Source organism: Mustela erminea, chromosome 16 (assembly GCF_009829155.1).
Source record: "Mustela erminea isolate mMusErm1 chromosome 16, mMusErm1.Pri, whole genome shotgun sequence".
Lineage (NCBI taxonomy): Eukaryota > Metazoa > Chordata > Mammalia > Carnivora > Mustelidae > Mustela > Mustela erminea.
The window spans coordinates 5,480,903-5,499,386 of NC_045629.1; the positions used below are offsets into that span (position 1 = coordinate 5,480,903).

At 36.7% G+C, this 18,484-nt stretch overlaps 1 protein-coding gene and 1 long non-coding RNA gene across 4 annotated transcripts in view; one reads left to right on the forward strand and one right to left on the reverse strand.

Annotated features, from left to right (window-relative positions):
• PCMTD1 (protein-L-isoaspartate (D-aspartate) O-methyltransferase domain containing 1) overlaps positions 1-984 on the reverse strand; it is a 63,113-nt gene extending 62,129 nt beyond the window's left edge. The window contains exon 1 of one of the 3 annotated variants that reach the window (XM_032315443.1): positions 884-976. The gene's annotated coding sequence lies outside the window, so the exon portion shown is untranslated. Of the gene's footprint in view, positions 1-883 lie in introns of all 3 variants that reach the window. The other 2 variants (XM_032315444.1, XM_032315447.1) reach the window with 2 other exon arrangements.
• A 75-nt stretch (positions 985-1,059) lies between these two features.
• The window catches only part of LOC116574704, a 146,130-nt gene continuing 128,705 nt past the window's right edge, over positions 1,060-18,484 (forward strand). The window contains exons 1-2 of the long non-coding RNA XR_004279446.1: positions 1,060-1,374; positions 13,344-13,470. This is a non-coding gene — a long non-coding RNA (uncharacterized LOC116574704). The remainder of the gene's footprint in view (positions 1,375-13,343; positions 13,471-18,484) is intronic.

Below are 18,484 nucleotides of genomic sequence, written 5' to 3' on the forward strand. Positions count from 1 at the left end.
ATGGCTAATAAATACCACACTTGAAGACTGGTTACCTTGGGTAATTAAAAGAGGAAAAATGGGGGGGGGGGGGCGTGGGGAGCAGACGTCTTCATTGTTTAGCTGCTTAATTTTTTTCTTAAAGAGCACGTAGTACTTTTGTAATTAAAAAAATAACCGGGAAAAGAATAACCATTGGTAGGACTATACTTTTTCCTCCGTACCCAAATTCTTTTGGGTAATTTTAAAAACATAGTTATGATTTCTCAGTTTTAAAAAAAGAAGACATACAAAAACACAGTCATGGAAGTTAAAAATGAAAAATCTTGGATTTGCAAAATTACTCCCCCTGGTTCCACTCTTGGGTCCTCTCTACGCCAATGTTTGAAATACCCTAAGGACGGGTACCGCACTTAAACAGTAGTAAACGCTCAAACAAAAAAACAAAGTAAGAAAATGTTAGCGCCTGCTCTAGCCTCGTAAATCCTTTCGCAGCCTCAACCCCCAAGGCTTCCCCAAGCCTACGTAGGCTGGATTCTCTTACTTCAAAATCAAAACAACAACAGAAAGTCACGGGGTGGAACTGAAAAGGCCCGAAGGGGCCTGTGGGTGTCTTCGGACCGCAGTGTCTAGGAGTCCCGGTTCCCGATCCCAGGTCAGAGACCTAGGACAGTCAGCCCCGACCTCCCAAACCCTTCGACCCCTGCAGACTCCCTCGACCACCCTGGACTCCCAGCCTCTTCGACCCTGCCGAGCCCAGCCCCCAACCTCCCGGCCCCCCTGGAAACCCTCAGCTTCTCCCGACTCCCCAGCACCTGAACTCCCCGACCACCCCCCTCGCCTGACCCCAGCACGCGGGATACGCCGACCCGCAGGACCCCGAGTCCACAGGCACCAGCGTTACCTGCGGCGAGGCTGTCGGCTGGCCCGCCGCTGCGACGCACAGGGTCAGGCACTAGGACTCGGCGGGCTCCACAGCAGCCCGCCTCCCCCACCGCCACAACAACGCCGCCGCTGCAGCCCGGAGGAGGGGCGGGGCCCGGATCCGCGGCTGGGGAAGCCCGACGGTCGCGGCCTCGGGAGTTGTCGGGAACCTGGGCATGCGCAGAGAACACCGGGCGCAAGGACCGCTCTGGGAGGACGCCGAAGTCAACAAGGCTAGGGGGACGCCCCCATCCGGCTCCGCCCCCACAGGGATTGCTCCGCCCCCACGACCAAACAACGCGAGGTCTTGAGGAGACCTGGGGACCGACAACTTTTGGGAGAGATCGCGCGAGAACAGGGCCTCAACCTCCCCGCCCCCTTCCCCGCGTCCTTACGCTGGGGGACCGAAGAGTCGCTGAGAGGCCGTCACCCGTGGCGGAGTGCACTTGAGGTTGGAGAACTCGCTGTGAGGTGGCTGTTCTAGTTCGCGATGATTCGGAACAGGGCATCTAGGTGTCGGAGCATCTTCGAGGGTGCTTCCCGCGGGGTAACTATACAGAGACTACTGGAAAGTGCTCACCGATTTATCTGAAAAGCCAACGATTTTTCACAAGATTGTGCCACAGGAAAGTGTCTGTTTTAGCATCTAGAAGTTTCCCACCTCCCGGTGTTAGCGCTTTCGCCGTCTGGCCCTCGCGTTGGCCGGTGTTCTCGGCCTGGCCTGGGAGTTGATCCTGTTCCTGTAACTAACACGCGTTCAATACTCAACAAACTGAGTACCTGGAACCGGCGAAAATGTATGCCAAGCAAGTTTCTCGTGGCTTGCCCAAACGTCGCACAGCCCGTTACTGGAAAGACAGGCTTTTGAGGGGAAGGATTAGCAAATTGAGAAAGGGAAAGGAGAGCAAGGTCTGCAGAGCTGAGAAAATGTTGCCCCATGAACCTAGGCAGTAAACAAGCTAGTTCGATTTCTCAGTGGGGTTTAGTATGCCTAACATGCAGTATGTCTTCCAAGTACGATAATTTTTGTGCCGGTGTTCTGCTTTCTTGACTCACATCTTTGAGTGTATGTGCCATTCCAACCCACTAGTAGGTTTGCATTGTTCGAATTCTATTCGGTTTTGATTTTCAGACGTATTAGTGGTTGTAGGCTAGCTACCTTTAAAGGTAACCAACGGTAAATTAGAATTAAAACGTTCTTGATGCCCAGGTTGCTATTTCCCACCGTAGTTGATTGTGTGCAAAAGTGATTAAATAATATATTCATAAAAGAAGACCATGCAGTCAAGGTCAAAGGTGACATTGGGAAGGGAGAATTTTTCAAACAAGAGAAAAGTTACTGCTAAGCTGGTCTGCCAGCACTCCAACAACCTTGTGTTATTTTAATGAACTTGGTTTTATTTAATATGAATTCAAATACAGTGGACGTTTTGCTTCTAACTGCAAAATCTCTATTTACTTGCCTTCTGGATTAGAGAGAGCCCTTTGGTCACAGATTTTTTGGCCCTTGGCCTGGTTCCAGGGCTCTCCTCTAACTGTGGTGGGATCATATAACAGTTTTAACAGGATTAGCTTTCTGCTACTCCAAGCAGGAATTTTAGCGCATGAAAATACCTTACCACAAGCAAATTAAGTAGGAATGATTAAGTTAGGAAAACAGTTAAAATCTTTAAATAACTGCTATGGCCTTTCCCCCATGTTTTCTCCTTCACATATTTAAGTTGATCACAGGTTATTTTTTATAAGACTACTAGTAAGTACTTTGTTAATAAACAGGAGTAAGCGCTATTCTTGTGGGCAAGTAGTTGAAGAGCAGTAAGCCATCATTATAACTTCCTGTGGTACACACATCTCCTGATGTCACCCCATCTCCACCATTAAAACCATTTCTGATTATTCCTGTATTTAGCGCTTTTCATATATAATTTACTTCTGGTGAGTGTGTGTGTTACTACTAATATATAATCCACAAAGGCTGGGCACATGCCCACCATGTTCACTATTGCTAGAAAGCCTAGTACAAAATCTGTTCAGTGTTGGTACTCTGTATTTGTTTAACAGGTAATTTAAATTTTAAGTTATTTCATCATGTAGAATTACTTAGAGATTTATTTAGCCTGGAATTAATTTAGATAATCCAAAAATAATTATTTTGGAGGTATTGGTCTACTGTTGCAGCAAATCTGGTCCTTGCAACAGAAAATAGTAACTTAATTCTCCATACCACGTTGTTTTCAATTTTAATGTAAAGCAAAAAAATACAAAGCAGATACTTGTGAATACAGAGTACTGGGTAGGCAGGAGCCTTGTATTATTAGAAATGCTTTGACTTGAATTACTAAGACATTCAACGGATGCTTATTAAATTAAATCAAACTCAGCATACAAACTACTATCAACATACAAACTACTATCAACATCATAGCACTTCACATTTCTTTCTCACAGGCATGGCAGAGTTGCTGCATGTTTCTTAAGCCTCAGAATTTGAGGTCTCCCTGTGTTGCCCATATGAACGAATCATCTAGTTATTTGCAAACACCTGTGTTGCATAATAGGCTTTGGTTTTGGTTTAGAGTGCCAAGTCTAGCCTCTGAGGCCTGAAAAAATTTCCTTATACCTTTCATTTGACCTGCAGTGTCTGGGGAAAACCCAGAACTAAACCCTACTAAATATGGAATTGTTTTGTTCTACAATTTTATTTCCTTGTACTATTTTCAGTACAGTTACAAGTCCCTCACCTCCTGCCCCCCCCCAAAAAACAAAAACAAATACTTGCTCTCTAAAGAGATTTAGTTTCACAGTGCTTCTTTTTTTCTGTTTAAGAAACAAAACATAGTAACATTTCCTTACTGATTTGAAGAAACATAAATGTAGTTTGTGGGAAGAGGATAATGTTTTCTAAAGTAGAACTAGAATTTGAAAATGGGGGAGGAAACTTAAGACGCTACATTCCAGAAAAGTAGTATCTATGTAGTTTACAAATTGAGGAAATAGAAAAGTCTTTGAGCTGACAGATGAAAGGGAATCTTCTAGCTTCCAACTTTTGTCTATTGCCACTTACACTTTTTACTTTAATTACAAGATCTCTCCCTGATACTGTATTCCACTTTTGTGGAATTCCACTTATGATTACTTCACATAGTGAGCAACATTGCAGTCACCAAAAGGTGAAAATACTCCATTCTTGGTATTTCCAGTATCTGTATTGTCCCCTCCTAAGGCAACTTTACTCTTTGCTCAAGGACCCAACCCAGCAGTTTTTCCTTTATGAGCTTTTCTCAGGACCTTCAAGCACAATAGGATATTTTGTTGCTGTTCTTGTTCACATGTAAAGATGATATTTGTGATTGTGAATGTGACTGAAAAGACAACCCAAGAGATCCTTTCCACACTAGAAAGTTGCCCAGAATTAGGCACTCCTGCTCCTTTAGTGGGCCTTAATATTTAGTAACGTTTATTTTCTTTACTTTCCCCTCTGGAAGTAACTAACCAAAATGCCAAATTGATCAGTAGACCCCAATGTTTTCCAGTTCTTCCAAACTCTTCTGTATTTCCTGAAACTTCTAAATGTGTTTTAAAAAGCTGTGATAAAGATTGTATAAACTTATAATCTTTAAAAAAAAAAAAAAAAGGAAAGAAGAAGGAACGAAGGAACAAAGCTGGAACATCAAAGTATACAACTCTTATGAGACCAAACGAAAATATAAATACACGTTTTGTCATGTCCAACCACCTCCCTCCACCAAAAATATTCAAAGCAAAATACTAAAAAGCAGAAAAGTTGCTTTTAGCATCTCAGATTCACTAAGCATTAAAGTACTGAAAATAAAACTGCTTTCCCAAAATGAAATAATTATTTGGAAGTAATAACGTAAGTACCTTTTTTTTTCAATTTAGTTAAACTAAAAAACAAGTCACCCGTTTCTCTCGCCCTCCACCATCACCAATATATTCTCTACATTTCTGAGCTTGTTTTAATTTATAATTTATATTTTTTTAGATTCCATGTATAAGAACTCACAGGGTATTTGTCTTTCTCTGTCTTACTTATTTCACATAGCGTAAAACTGTAAGGTCCATCCATGTTGTCACAAGTGGCAAGATTTCCTTTTCTATGGCTGAATAATATTCCATTTTATAATATACCATTGTTAATTTTTCCCTCTGCCCATCAGTGGACACTTAGGTAGTTTACATATCTTGGCTATTGTAAGTATTGCTGCAGTGAACATGGGGGTGCATTTATCGTTTCAAGTTAGTAGTCTTGCTTTTTTTGAATAAATACCCAGAAGTGGAACTGCTGCATCTTATGTACTTCTATTTTTAATTTTTTTAGGAACCTCCATACTGTTTTCCATAGTGGCTTCACGAATTACATTCCCATCAACACTGCAGAGTGTTCCCTTGCCCTTTTCTTCACAACCTTGCCAATACTTACTGTTTCTAGTCTTTTTTATAATAGCCAACCTAACAGGTGTGAGGTGATATTTCATTGTGATTTTGATTTGCATTTCCCTGACAATTAGTGATGTAGAACATATTTTCATGTCTCTTTTGGCTATTTTTATGTCTTTGGAAAAATGTCTATTCAAATATTCTGTCGATTTTTTAAATTGTATTGTTTAGGGTTTTTTCAGTATTAATTTTTAAAATATATTTTGGATATTAGCCACTTGTCAGATACATAATTTGCAGATACTATCTTTCATTCAGTATGTTGCCTTTTCATTTTGCTGATGGTTTCCTTTGTTTTGCAGAAGCCTTCTAATTTGATAGAGTGCCACTAGTTTATTTTATCTTTTGTTGTGTGTGCTTTGTATCTCAGTTCCAACTATCACTGCTAAGACAAGGTTACCACCTATTTTTCTTTCTAGAGGTTTTATGGTTTCAGGTCTTAGGTTCAAGTTTTTAATTCATTTCAGTTCATTTTTGTGTATGATGGGAGATGGTAATCCAGTTTCATCTTCATGTGTGGCTGTCCAATTTTGCCAACGCCATTTATTGAAGATACTATCCTTTTCCCATTGTATATTCTTTCTCTTTTTTTTTTTTCTTTCTTTCTCTTTTTTGACATAAATTAGTTGACCATGTATGGGTAAGATTATTTCTGGACTTTCTATTCTGTTCTATTGATCTATCAGTTTTTGTGCTAATACTTTACTATTTTAATTACTCTAGCTTTATAATATAGTTTGAAGTCTGAGAGTGTGATGCCTCCAGTTTTGTACTTTACCAAATTTGCCTTGACTATTTGGGATCTTTTATGGTTCTACACAAATTTTAGGATTGTTTGTTCTGTTTCTATGAAAAAGTGCTGTTGGAATTTTGATAGAGATTGCACTGAATTCATATATTGCTTTGGGTAATATGGGCATTTTAACAGTATTATTTGAATCCATGAGTATGGAATATCTTTCCATGTATTTGTGTCTTTTTCAATGCCATATAGTTTTCAATATACAGATCTTTTGCCTCCTTGATTAAATTTATTCCTAGGTATTTTATTCTTCTTGATGCAATTATAAACAGATTTTTTTTCCTAATTTCCCTTTTTGATGGTTCATTATCAGAATAGGTCATTAACAGAGTTTGTTGTTGTTACGCACTTTGTATCTTGCAACTTGACTGAATTAATTTATTCTAATTTAATCTAATATTTTTGATTGAGTTCTTAAAATTTCCTGTAAATAATGTGTTACTTACAAATAGTGAGAGCTTTTCCTCTTCTTTTCCATTTTGAGACTTTTATTTCTTTTTCTTGCCTAATTGCTCTGGCTAGGACTTCCAATACTGTACTGAGTAAAGCAGCAAAAGTAAGCATCCCTGTTTTGTTCCTGAACTTAGAGGAAGAGCTCTCAACTTTACATTTTTTTTTTTTAAGATTTTCTTTATTCACTTGACAAAGAGAGATCACAAGTACACAGAGAAGCAGGCAGAGAGAGAGGGAAGCAGGCTCCCCACTGATCAGAGGGCCTAACGTGGGGCTGGATTCCAGGACTGTGGGGTCATGACCTGAGCCGAAAGCAGAGGCTTTAATGCACTGAGCCACCCAGGCAACCCTCCACTTTACATTATTGAGTATGATATTACTTGTGGGCTTGTCATAAGTGGTGTTTATTATGTTCAGTAATATTCCCTTATACCTGCTTTGTGGAGAGTCTTTATCATTAGTGGACATTGAGTTTTGTCAGATGCTTTTTCTGCAGATGATCATGTGATTTTTTAATCCTTCATTTTGTTAATGTGGTATATCACAATGACTGATTTTTGGATGTTTAACCATCCTTGCATCCCTGGAATACATCCACTTGATCATGGTGTATGATTCTTCTAATACATTGTTAGATTCAATTTGCTAATATTTTGTAGAAGATTTTGTAACTGTGTTCATGAGGGATGTTCACCTATAATTTTCTCTTATTATGGTATCCTTGTTTGGTTTTGGTATCAGGGTAATGCTGGCCTTGTAAAATGAGTTTGGAAGAGTTCCCTCCTCAACTATTTTCTGGAAGAGTTTGAGAAGGTTTGGTATTCTTTCTTGAAGGTTTTGTAGAATTCACCAATAAAGCTTTTGTTTTGGGGGAGATTTTTGATTACTGATACAGTCTCCTTACTAGTAATTAATCTGTTCAGATTTTCTATTTCGTCATGATTCAGTCTTGCTAGATATATGTTTCTTCTAGGTTATTCAGATTGTGAGCATATAGTTATTTATTATAGTCTCTAATGATACTTTGTGTACCTGTTTTATCAGTTGTAACATCTTCTCTTTCATTTCTGATTGTATTTTATTTGAGTCCTTTCTCTTTTTTCCTTGGTGAACTTAACTAAAGGTTTGTCACTTTTGTTTTCCTTTACAGAGAACCAGCTCTTAGTTTCTTTGATCTTTTCTATTATTTGTTTAGTCTTTATTCATTTATTTTTGCTCTTTATCATTTCCTTACTTCTTACTAATTTGGGGCTTCTTTTGTTCTTTTGTTGTTGTTGTTGTTCCTTCAGGATAATTAGGGCATTTAGGTTGTTTACTTGAGGCTTTTCTTGTTTTTTGAGGTAGGCATTTATTTCTATAAACTCCTTTCTAGAACTGCTTTTGCTGTATTCTATAAATTTTGGTAAGTTACATTTCTATTTTCATTTGTTTCAAGGTATTTTTTTATTTATTCTTTGACCCATTGGTTGTTTGGTAGCAGGTTGTTTGAATCTGCACATTATTTGTGAATTTTCCTGTTTTCTTTAGGTAATTAATTTCTAGTATCTCATTTTTGTGGTTAGAAAAAGTATTTGATATTATTTCAGTCCTCTTATACTTATTAAGTCTTGTTTTGTGGCCTAACATATGATCTGTCTTAGAAAATGTTTCATGTGCACTTGAGAAGAATGTGTGTTTTGTTGCTTTTCGATGGGACAAAAGAACTTTTATTGCTTCATCTTAAACAATTGAAATAATTGTATATTGAGTATATAGTTATCTTTGCCTGTTTTTTCTCTTGCCCTGGAATTTGTCTTCCATGCACATATCAGATTCTGCTTCTCTCTGTAATAGCTTAAAAAGTTAAAACATTTCTGTATGATGAAATGTACATTGTTTCTTGAAAACAGGCTGTTTTGGAACTCAAATATGAATGAATATGTGTTTTTCTTTTTCATTAGAATAACAATTTAAGGAAGGGATTGCCCTAATTTGCTAACTATATATTGTAAGTATATGTTAAGCTACTAACATAATAGATATAATGAGGATGTTATTTTATTGACAAACAGTATTTAGGATACTCTATATCCATGAAAACTTTCAACCTCTTCTTCTTCCAAGTTTTTATTATCTCTTTTCTCAGGGCTATCCAGCACTAATAAACAGAAAAAGTAGATTATTCAATTTTCAGATATCATTAATATTTAAGAAAAGACAAATATAACTCATTGGATCTGGATTCAGATCCATTTTTAGTTTTTGTTTTTGTTTTCTTAAATATACCAAGGCTTATCCCAGAGAACTGCATATAAACAAATTCTATTAGAAACTTAAAGAGTAATGGCATATAATTTTCAAATTTGTAAGGTCAGTCCTTTACTGAGGTATTGAAGAGAAATAGTGGAAGCATATTCATTTCCGTATTACCTTTTCCTTGGTACCATGAGATTTATAATCTGTAAATAAAGTACTAAATTTCTCCTCTAAGAAGAAGGAGACACAGTAAGGAGGAGGGAAGAAAAGTAAGGAAGGGAGCAAAGAGAGAAGAGAAAGAAAATTAAAAACTATTAATACTTCCCATTCCCTTTGTTTTTTTTTAAAGATTACTTATCGTTTGAGACAGCAAGCAAGCAAAAAAGAGCAAAGAAGGAGGGAGAGGCAGAGAGGGAGGGAAAAGCAGGCACCTCACTGAGCAGGGAGCCAGATGTGGGACTCTATTCAGGACCCTGGGATCATGACCTGAGCCAAAGGCAGAGCTTAACGTGACTGAGCCACGCAGGTGCCTGCTCCCATTCTCTATTTAGTAAAGTTACTAATAGGCCAAATTAGTTGATCTTTCTTATCCTTTTGTATTGCCTTTTCCATATTATCTTGTTTTAAACTTCTTTTATAGCTGTGTTCATATTTAATTTGTTTACAGACCTTTCCAGATAGGTTGTGAGGTTAATAGAGGCCCAGGACCTAGCAGAATGTTCTACTCATGATCAGTGCTTCACGAAAAAAAAAAAAAAGTATTGAGTGGAATTTCCATAATATATAAACTTCTGGGGGAGGGAAGACAAACTTATTCATTCAGTAAGTACTTAGAATATAAGATATGCTGAGCATCTGAGATATAGCAGATACTATGTCAGCAAAGTCCCGTGCATTCTTAAGTATGTATTTTAACGCAGCTGTACATAAAACAAGGTGAAATTATGGAATACTAATATAAAAATTTTTAGAACTGAACAATATCTTAGAAGCCATTTGGTGAGCTCCTCATGTTTTGCAGATGGGTTGAGTATTAACTAACTTGGCAGTTATACTGGATTCAACATTAATAGGATATTGGAAATTTTTCTAATAAGAGGAAATAACAGAATTAACAACAAAATAATTTTCTTTCAGAAAAATATTTCTAATTTATGGTGTCAAATAAATAGGGACTTTAACTTTAACACTATTATGATTTTTAAACTACATAGATGCAGCACCTGGGTGGCCCAGTTGGTTGGGTGGTTGCTTATGGCTCAGGTCATGATCCTGGAGTCCCAGGATGGGTCCCACTTCAGGCTCCCTACTCAGTGGGGAATCTGCTTCTCCCTCTGACCCGCCTTTCTCTCGTGCTCTCTCTCTCTCTCGTTCTCTCTCTTTCAGATAATTAAAATCTTCCAAAAAATAAATAAATAAACCATATAGATGCTTTCCCTTCCTTAAAAATTCTGCTTATAAACTAAATGGATCAAAAACTATAGATAAAAAATATTTCTGAATTGTTTTTTATTTAAATTTTCGATTTTTGAAGAATCGGGTTAAAAATCAACAAACATATTCTGGGAAGCTATAATAGGTGCTGAAGCTATATAACAATATGTAACATAATTGCTTTCTTAATAAACTTGTACTAAAATAAAATAAGAAAATGACCCATGGCATAATAAAAAGGGTACAAATAAGATGCTATTGCATCATAGAAGTGCTCCATGGCAGAAGTCTAATTTGAATCAAGATCTAAAATTTAGGTAGAACTTTTGCATTATAAAGATGAAAGCAGTCATTTTTAGGACAGGAAATAGCATAAAGAGTAACACTGAGGGGTACCTGTGTGGCTTAGTCATTAAACGTCTGCCTTCAGCTCAAGTCATGGTCCCAGGGTCCTGGGATCGAGCCCCCACAACAGGCTCCCTGCTAGAGGGAAGTCTGCTTCTCCCTCCTCCTTACCCCTCTCCTGCTCATTCTCTCTCTCAAAAATAAATAAAATCTTTAAAAAAAAAGTATAACATTGAAATAGAAAATTTATGGTGCATTTTCATATAGTAGAGATAAAACTCATTTAGCTACAATATAAAGTGCAAAAGGGATAATAGGAGCCAAGTGTGGAAAAGTAGATTAAGATTTTGGTAGATTTTGGTAGTCATTAGATTTTATGCATCAGGCAGTGGGAAGCCATATTCATTTTTATTTATGTGTAATTGATTCTAGTGCCTTAGAGCTAAAAAATCATACATAGCTGTTGTTATTAGGTCAAACCATTTGAGAGTTTGCCTTAGTGATTCATGGTATATATGAAATTACTGTGTGTGTCTCTGTGTGTGTGTGTGTAAGCTATGGCATTAGAATTCTGAAATGAAGATGATAAATTACTAGGCCAGAAGCCTGACTTACTTGATCAGATACTGAACCACAGTAATGAGTCCAAGCACTGAAGTGATAACTAGTATTTATAGATTCTTTCTGCTCTAAATAGGTTGATCATGTTGAACACAGTAATTATGAGGAATTGGCTGGAACCAATTGGTCTTCAAATAGAGTATTTTTAAAAATTCCACTAAATGGAATAGTTTGCTAAAAATAATATTAAAAATAGGGGTTGTGGCAACAAATCTATTATTAGGACAGAACAAAATCTTTTAAATGAAAAATCCTAAAGCCATCCCTTATTCTAAATTATCAACACCATTCCTTTTAGATGCTGAATAAATGCTGGATAAATCATAATGTGATTTAAATTCAGTGTCCTTTCAAGGAGACACTTAAAGAGTCTGGTTGACACCAAACATTCTGGAAAAGTGTTTAGTGTTGCCCAATTGGAAGGTCATGGCTAAGTGATAAAGGCAGTCCAAAAAGCACAAATGGTTGGATCCCACTGCTTCCACTGCTTCTGCTGCCAGTACTGGCTATAAATCAGTGTGTAACATGAGCAGAGTGTGTCACAGTTTCAGAAACAGTTCCCTCAAGCTGCCTGAGGCTATGTGGGTATATCCCTTTATAGTCTCATCCATACCTTGCCCAGCCTTTTCTCTACTTCTCTAGTGTGTCCTATTCAATCCAGCACTCAGCTAGAAGAACTATATTGGAAAGATCATATGATAGGAGAAAAGAATTCATACCAAGATGCTTCATATATAAAATCAGCTTGATATCTCTCCAGGAATCTTTTTATTTAGAGAACTCTTAAAATGTAAAATTATTACAAAGCAATTAAATAATGATATTCTACCAATGATTTCTGGCCTCAGTGGTAAGCTACTGCTAGATTGTTAGAGTCAGGAGGACTTCTGTTTTCTTAGCTTCCTTCAGTTTCTAATTAAAAGACTGCAAGATGAAATATATCTCTGAATATTTATCTCTAAATATATCTCTGAAATATATCTATGAACTAATTGTTCATATTTTTGTTCTCTAATTTTTCCTTTTTTCTTAATCTGTTTTAGCAGGTAGCCAAGTTGTGTGATTCTTTTCCTTGTTGTAGAGGTAAAGTTATTGGCAAGGCAGAAACCAGACTTGCTTACACAAAAATAACCCTCCTAGCCCTCCCCAGAAGGGGAATGAAAGAGATGACCCTGGATCTAAGGAATAGCAAAACAAAATAAATACCTGTTTACCAAGCAGTTCCCCAAGCAGGAGTTAAAGAAAGAGATGAGAAAGTAGAAGAAAGAGCAGAAAAAGTAGATGCACAGTTTATACAGAGAGGCTGGATTTTCAGACTTGGAGTTTGCAGTTTTACCACATTTTTCTCATGCCCCAAAGGTAGGATGGAATAAGTAGAACCTCCAGAACTAAAAGGTCCACAAAAGGTGGGACAATGGGCATTTTGGCAGTAACCACTATGAACTGATGGCCCATGACCACCGAAGACTCAATGATTTGACCATCAATAAGACCCCAGAATCCTGGAGATAGGAGACCTGAAAACATTTCTTATTAGAAATTTATTTCTAATAAATTTCTTATTAAAAATTTCTTATTAGTTCCACAGATCCTGACCACAAACTCAAAATTAATTTGACTAGAAAAATGTTTTGACTGTATTGTTTTATGGTCTAAAACTTGCACAATATGTTGTTGTAACTATGTTCCAACATGCCACAGGAGAAGATTCTTGGAGACCTCTGGCAGTCAGTTGTTCTCAGTACCTTTGCTTTTACTTACTACATGTTTAAGGTGACCATACATCCACATTGTTCAAGACAGTACCAGTCCATGACTGTTGTCTTGTTCTAATTATTAATAATGTATCCTTTTACTCTCAAAGATGTCCAGGTTTGAATGATAAATTATATGGCTTTATGAAAATAACTGATTCAACTGTATCAGTCTCAATAGGCCAGATTATGCTGTTCTAACAAATAACACAAAATTGCATTGGCATAGCACCACAAAAGTTTATCATGTCATATTTTAGGCAGCTGTCCTCCATGGATAGGGTCAGTATTCCAGACACCACCATATTAACACATGCTTTCTTCACTTTTTATAATAGGAACAGAGAGCTCTTGGAGTGTCTTATGCCAGCAAATAAGTAGTCCAGCCTGAACATGACACACATCATTTCTGCCCAGAACTCATTGGCCAGAACTTTTCACAGGGCTCAATCTATCTCTAAGGAGGTAGGTGATTTTCCCATTTCCACAAAGAAAACACCAAAATATGAGGATGAAAAGTCTCACTGTTAGATACTCAAACAAAAAGCCAAGTGCCAAGGGGCGTGTTTATTATTTGTTTTAGAAAGCTGAAAAATATACTCTCACATGGACTGGTAACTTCCTTTGCCACTACCTTCATGCTTAGTCATAATCTTATTAACAATGACTCTCTGAGGATCCTAGTCCCAGTTCTTAAAGATAAGAGAGTTTAAGGTTTTGCTTGTCACTAAACAAGAAAATCAACAGTAGATTAGAAAACAGTATCCCAAATATAAAGATCCTCTTAGTCTGATAGCAGTAGCAATAAAAAATGGAAGTCATAAAACAGAAATACACACTGTATGAATATATTTGTATTGCATAGCTCCCTAACAGTGTGGAATAAAAATGATAAGCTAATTCATATACATAAACTAATGATCTACTGGTATATTTGTTGTGAAAATTAACCATTTATTGTGACTATTGAGAGAAATTTTATGCTTCAGTAGAAAATTATAGCACACCCTTTTGGATTACTGGATTCTAGTCCTGTTCATTATCTTTGAGATTATTTTGAAATAATTGCAGAGTCACAGGAAATTACAAAGTAGTGCAGAGAGTTCCCTTGTACCTTTTACTTGGTTTAATATCTCATATATTTATAGTATCAAACCAGGAACTTGACATTGTACAATATGCATGTGTGACTCTTCTGCTTGATCATGTCTGCTGTTGAAGCTCTTCACTGCATTTTTCATTTCATTCACTGTATCACCTCCAGAATTTGTTAGGTTCTTTTTTATGATTTCTATCTCTTTTTTAGACTTCTTGTTTTGTTTGTGTACTATTTTCATGATTTCATTGTTTATCAGTGTTCTTTTGTAGTGTCTTATGCCAGCAAATAAGTGGTCTCTTGTAGCTCACTGAGCAACTTTAAAGCAATTATTTTGCATTCTTTATCAGGAAATTTGTAGATCTCCATTTCTTTGGAGGTGTTTACTAGAAATATATTGTTTTTTCAGTGGTGTCATGTTTCTTTGATGTGTGTGTGTGTGTGTGTACACACACGCACACTCAGCGGGGAGCCTGCTTCTCCCTCACCCCCCTGCTTCTCCCTCAACCCCCTGTTTGTGCTTTCTCTCTCTCAAATAGATAAATAAAATTTTTTTAAAAGGAAAAAAAAAAAAAAAGAACAGTCACCCCTTGCAGACTTTTTGTATTGGCTCTGGTAGAGAAAGACCTTCACCAGTAGTAGGTACAAGACTGCGGGTGAGGTAGGGTACACAGCAGTCACAGGCTCAGCATCAGTATAGAGATGTGTGGGGATCACTATAGGGGTTCTTTTTCTGGAGGCTTGTAATGATACTGTTTCAGGGGGAGTGCAGTGCACCAGGCCTGGAGGTGTGTTATGCAGTAACTCCAGCCCTGGCAACAGGGTCTCTGGGCTGGCTCCAGCCTGGTGGGAGGAGTGGGTGCAGAGGCAGCTCCAGTTAGGGAAGTGTGGTGCTCAGCAGCATGGTCTTCGGGCAGATTCGTGGGCATCAGCAAAGACTGTGGGAGTCCTCATTGGCAAAGGCAATGAGTGTCTGCTGCAGAGGTGAGGGCTGCTGGGGTCTTCTAGCTCTCACCTCCTACCACAAGGAAGTTACAACTGAAGGGATCCCTCTCCACACCAAACTGTACTGGGCTAGAGAATGAGGCTAGCACAGGTAAAATCCTTCCTGTACTTTTCTATGCAGCAGTTCTTAGTTTTTATGCTCCAACAAGTGGATGCAATTTCTTAATTGTACTCTGGAACTTTCCCAAAGCTATTTTCTTCTATAGGTAGTTGTTCAGCCATTGTTTTTGTGGAGGGAGGCAATGGGGATGGGACCTCCTAAGCTACAGTCTTGCTGACATTGCTTCTATATGTATAACTGCATGTAATTTTATTACATGTGTAGATTCCTGCTACCACCAGTGCAATCAAGACATAAAACTATTCTGTCATCACAAAGATCTCTCATCTTTTACCCCCTTTGTAATCACACCCATCCTTTCCAACCAGCCATAACTTATAACAACCACTAATCTGTTTTCCATGTCTGACTTTTTCATACAAAGAAAGTTACATAAATGGAATCACACAATATATTACATTTTGTGACTGACATTATTCACTCAAGATAATGTCTTTGATATTTACCCAAGTTGTTGCATGTATAAGTAAGTACTTTTTCCTTCTTATTTCTGAGTAGTATAAATGTACTACAAATGAACCATTCACCTATTAAGGGACACTTTGGTTGTTTCTAGTTTAGGACTATTACAAATAAAACTGCTGTGAACAATTGTGTACAGGTTTTTCTGAAAACATGAGCTTTCATTTCTTTGGGATAAATATGCAGAAGTGCAATTACTAGGTCATATGGTAAGTGTTTGCTTAGTGTTTTTAAGAGTCTGCCAAACTGTTTTCCACAATGGTTGTACCATTTTACATTCTCACAAGCCATGCGCAAGGGAACTAGATTCTCCACATCCTCACCAGTCTTCCGTATTGTTGCTATTTCTTTTTAAATTTTAGCTGTTCTAATAATAGTGACCTTGAACATCTTTTTATGTGCTTACTTGCCATTAGTATACTCTCTTTAGTGAAATGTCTCTTTATATCTTTTTCTCATTTTCGAATTGAATTTATTGTTTTTAATGTCATGCTTGAGAGTTCTTAACGTACTCAAAGTGTGTGTCCTTTGTCAAAATTGTGGTTTGCAAATATTTTCCCCAGTCTGTCACTTGTCTTTTCATCCTTTAATAGGGTGCTTTGCAGAATAAAAGTTTTCATTTTAACAGTCCGCTTTATCAGTTTTGTCTATTGTAAATTATTATTTTGGGGATCATACCTAAGAACTACTCATGGAACTCTGGGTACCAGAGGTTTTTCTCTTATATTGTCTTCTAAAAGTTTTATAATTTTGTATTTCAAGTCTATCATTCATTTCAAGTTAATGTTTTATATTAGGTATGAATTTTAGGCTGAGTTTTTTTTCCTATAATATTCAATTTCACTAACACCATTTATAAAAAGATTATCCTTTCCTCATTAAATTGCTTTTGCACTTTTTCAGAATAACAGTTGGTAGTATGTATATGGAACTATTTCTGGGTTTTATATTTTTCATCGATTTATGAGTTTATCCCTCTGCTAATATCACATAGTCTTTTTATTATTCTAGCTATATAATGTTTTGAAATTCTAATCCTCTTGTCTTTCCATATAAATGTTAAAATAATCACATCCACATCTACAAAAACATATTTCTGGGATTTGGGTAGGAATTCTGTTAAACCTGTATCTCAAAATATGGAGAGAACTGACATACTGTGTTGAGTGTTCCCATTCATAGATGCAGATTATCTCTCAGTAGTGGCTCCTTTTGTTTATTAGTTTGTTTTTTGGTTTTCAGCATACAAATCTTGTACATATTTTGTTAAATATACAACAAAGTATTTATTTCACTTTTTTGAGCAGTTGTAAATGGTATTAAATTTTAAATTTTGGTCTCTACATACTCATTGCTAGTATATAAAATACAATTGCTATTTGTATGTTTTCCTTCTATCTTGTGACCTTGCTGAACTCATTGATTATATAACTTCCATGTATGAGCCCATTGATTATACAACTTCTGTGTATGTGTGAATAGATATCTTGGGATTCTTAGGTAAACTATCATATTATCCACAAATAGGAACAGCAGTATTACTTCTTCCAAGTTGTATGCCTTTATTTCCTTTCTTGTCTTCTTGTGCTTCCTCAACTAAGTTGATTATCGGTGGTTAGAGTACATATACTTCCTTTTTCTTGATTGCAGGGGAAAACGATTTAGGTTTTCATCATTAAGCATAATGTTATTTGTAGGGTTTTTTTTTTTTGCAGATGTTCTTTATCAAATTAAAGATGTTCCTCCTTTATTCTACTCTCTTTCTGATTCTGTGAATAAAATCATGTGATTTTTTTCTTTAGCATTTTGATAGGGTGGATTACATGGATCAGGTTTCAAATAGTGAATCAGCATTGCATCTTGGTAACATTTAGTTATGGTGTATAATTCCTTTCATATATTGCTGAATTCTGTTTGCTAATTTTTGCATCTATGTTCATGGCGATATTAATCTGTAGTTTTCCTTTTTTTCTGTTTTGTGTTGTTTTGATAGCAGCACAATATTACCTTCATTGAATGAGTTAGAATGCGTTTCTCCTAATTTCTGGGAGAGATGGAATTTTCATTAAACCAAAGTTTAGTAGAATTCTTTGGTGAAACTGTCTGAGCCTAGAGATTTCTTTCTTGGGGGTTTTAGATAAAAATTCAATTTACCCAGTAATTACAGGCAAATTCACATTGCCTATTTTATATTGGGTGAGTTATGGTAATTTCAATTAAGTTGTCAAATTATGTGCACAGAGTTTTCTTTGTATTTCTTCTTTGCCATTCTGATGAATGCAGGATATGTTGTGATATCCTGTGTTTCATTCCTGATACTAGTAATTTGTACTTTCTTTTGTTTCTTTTTTGGTCTTCCTAGAGGTATGTCAGTTTTATTAATCTTTACCCAAAAAATCTTTGGTTTTACTGATTTTTTTCTGTTGTATTTTGCCTTCAGTTTGATGGATTTCTGTTCTTATCTATATTACTGCCTTCTGCTTCAGTTTCAGTTCATTCTTCCTCTAGTACTTAGACGTGAGAACTTAGAATATTTGGGACTTTCCTCTAATATAAGCACTTTAGTGCTATAAGTTTTGTTCTAAATGCTGCTTTAGCTGTGTCCTGCAAATTTTGATATATTATGTTTTTATTTTCATTCACTTTAATGTGCTTTTTATTTATTTTTTTTTAAAGATTTTATTTATTTATTTGACAGAGAGAAATCACAAGTAGTCGGAGAGGCAGGCAGAGAGAGAGAGAGGGAAGCAGGCTCCCCGCTGAGCAGAGAGCCCGATGTGGGACTCGATCCCAGG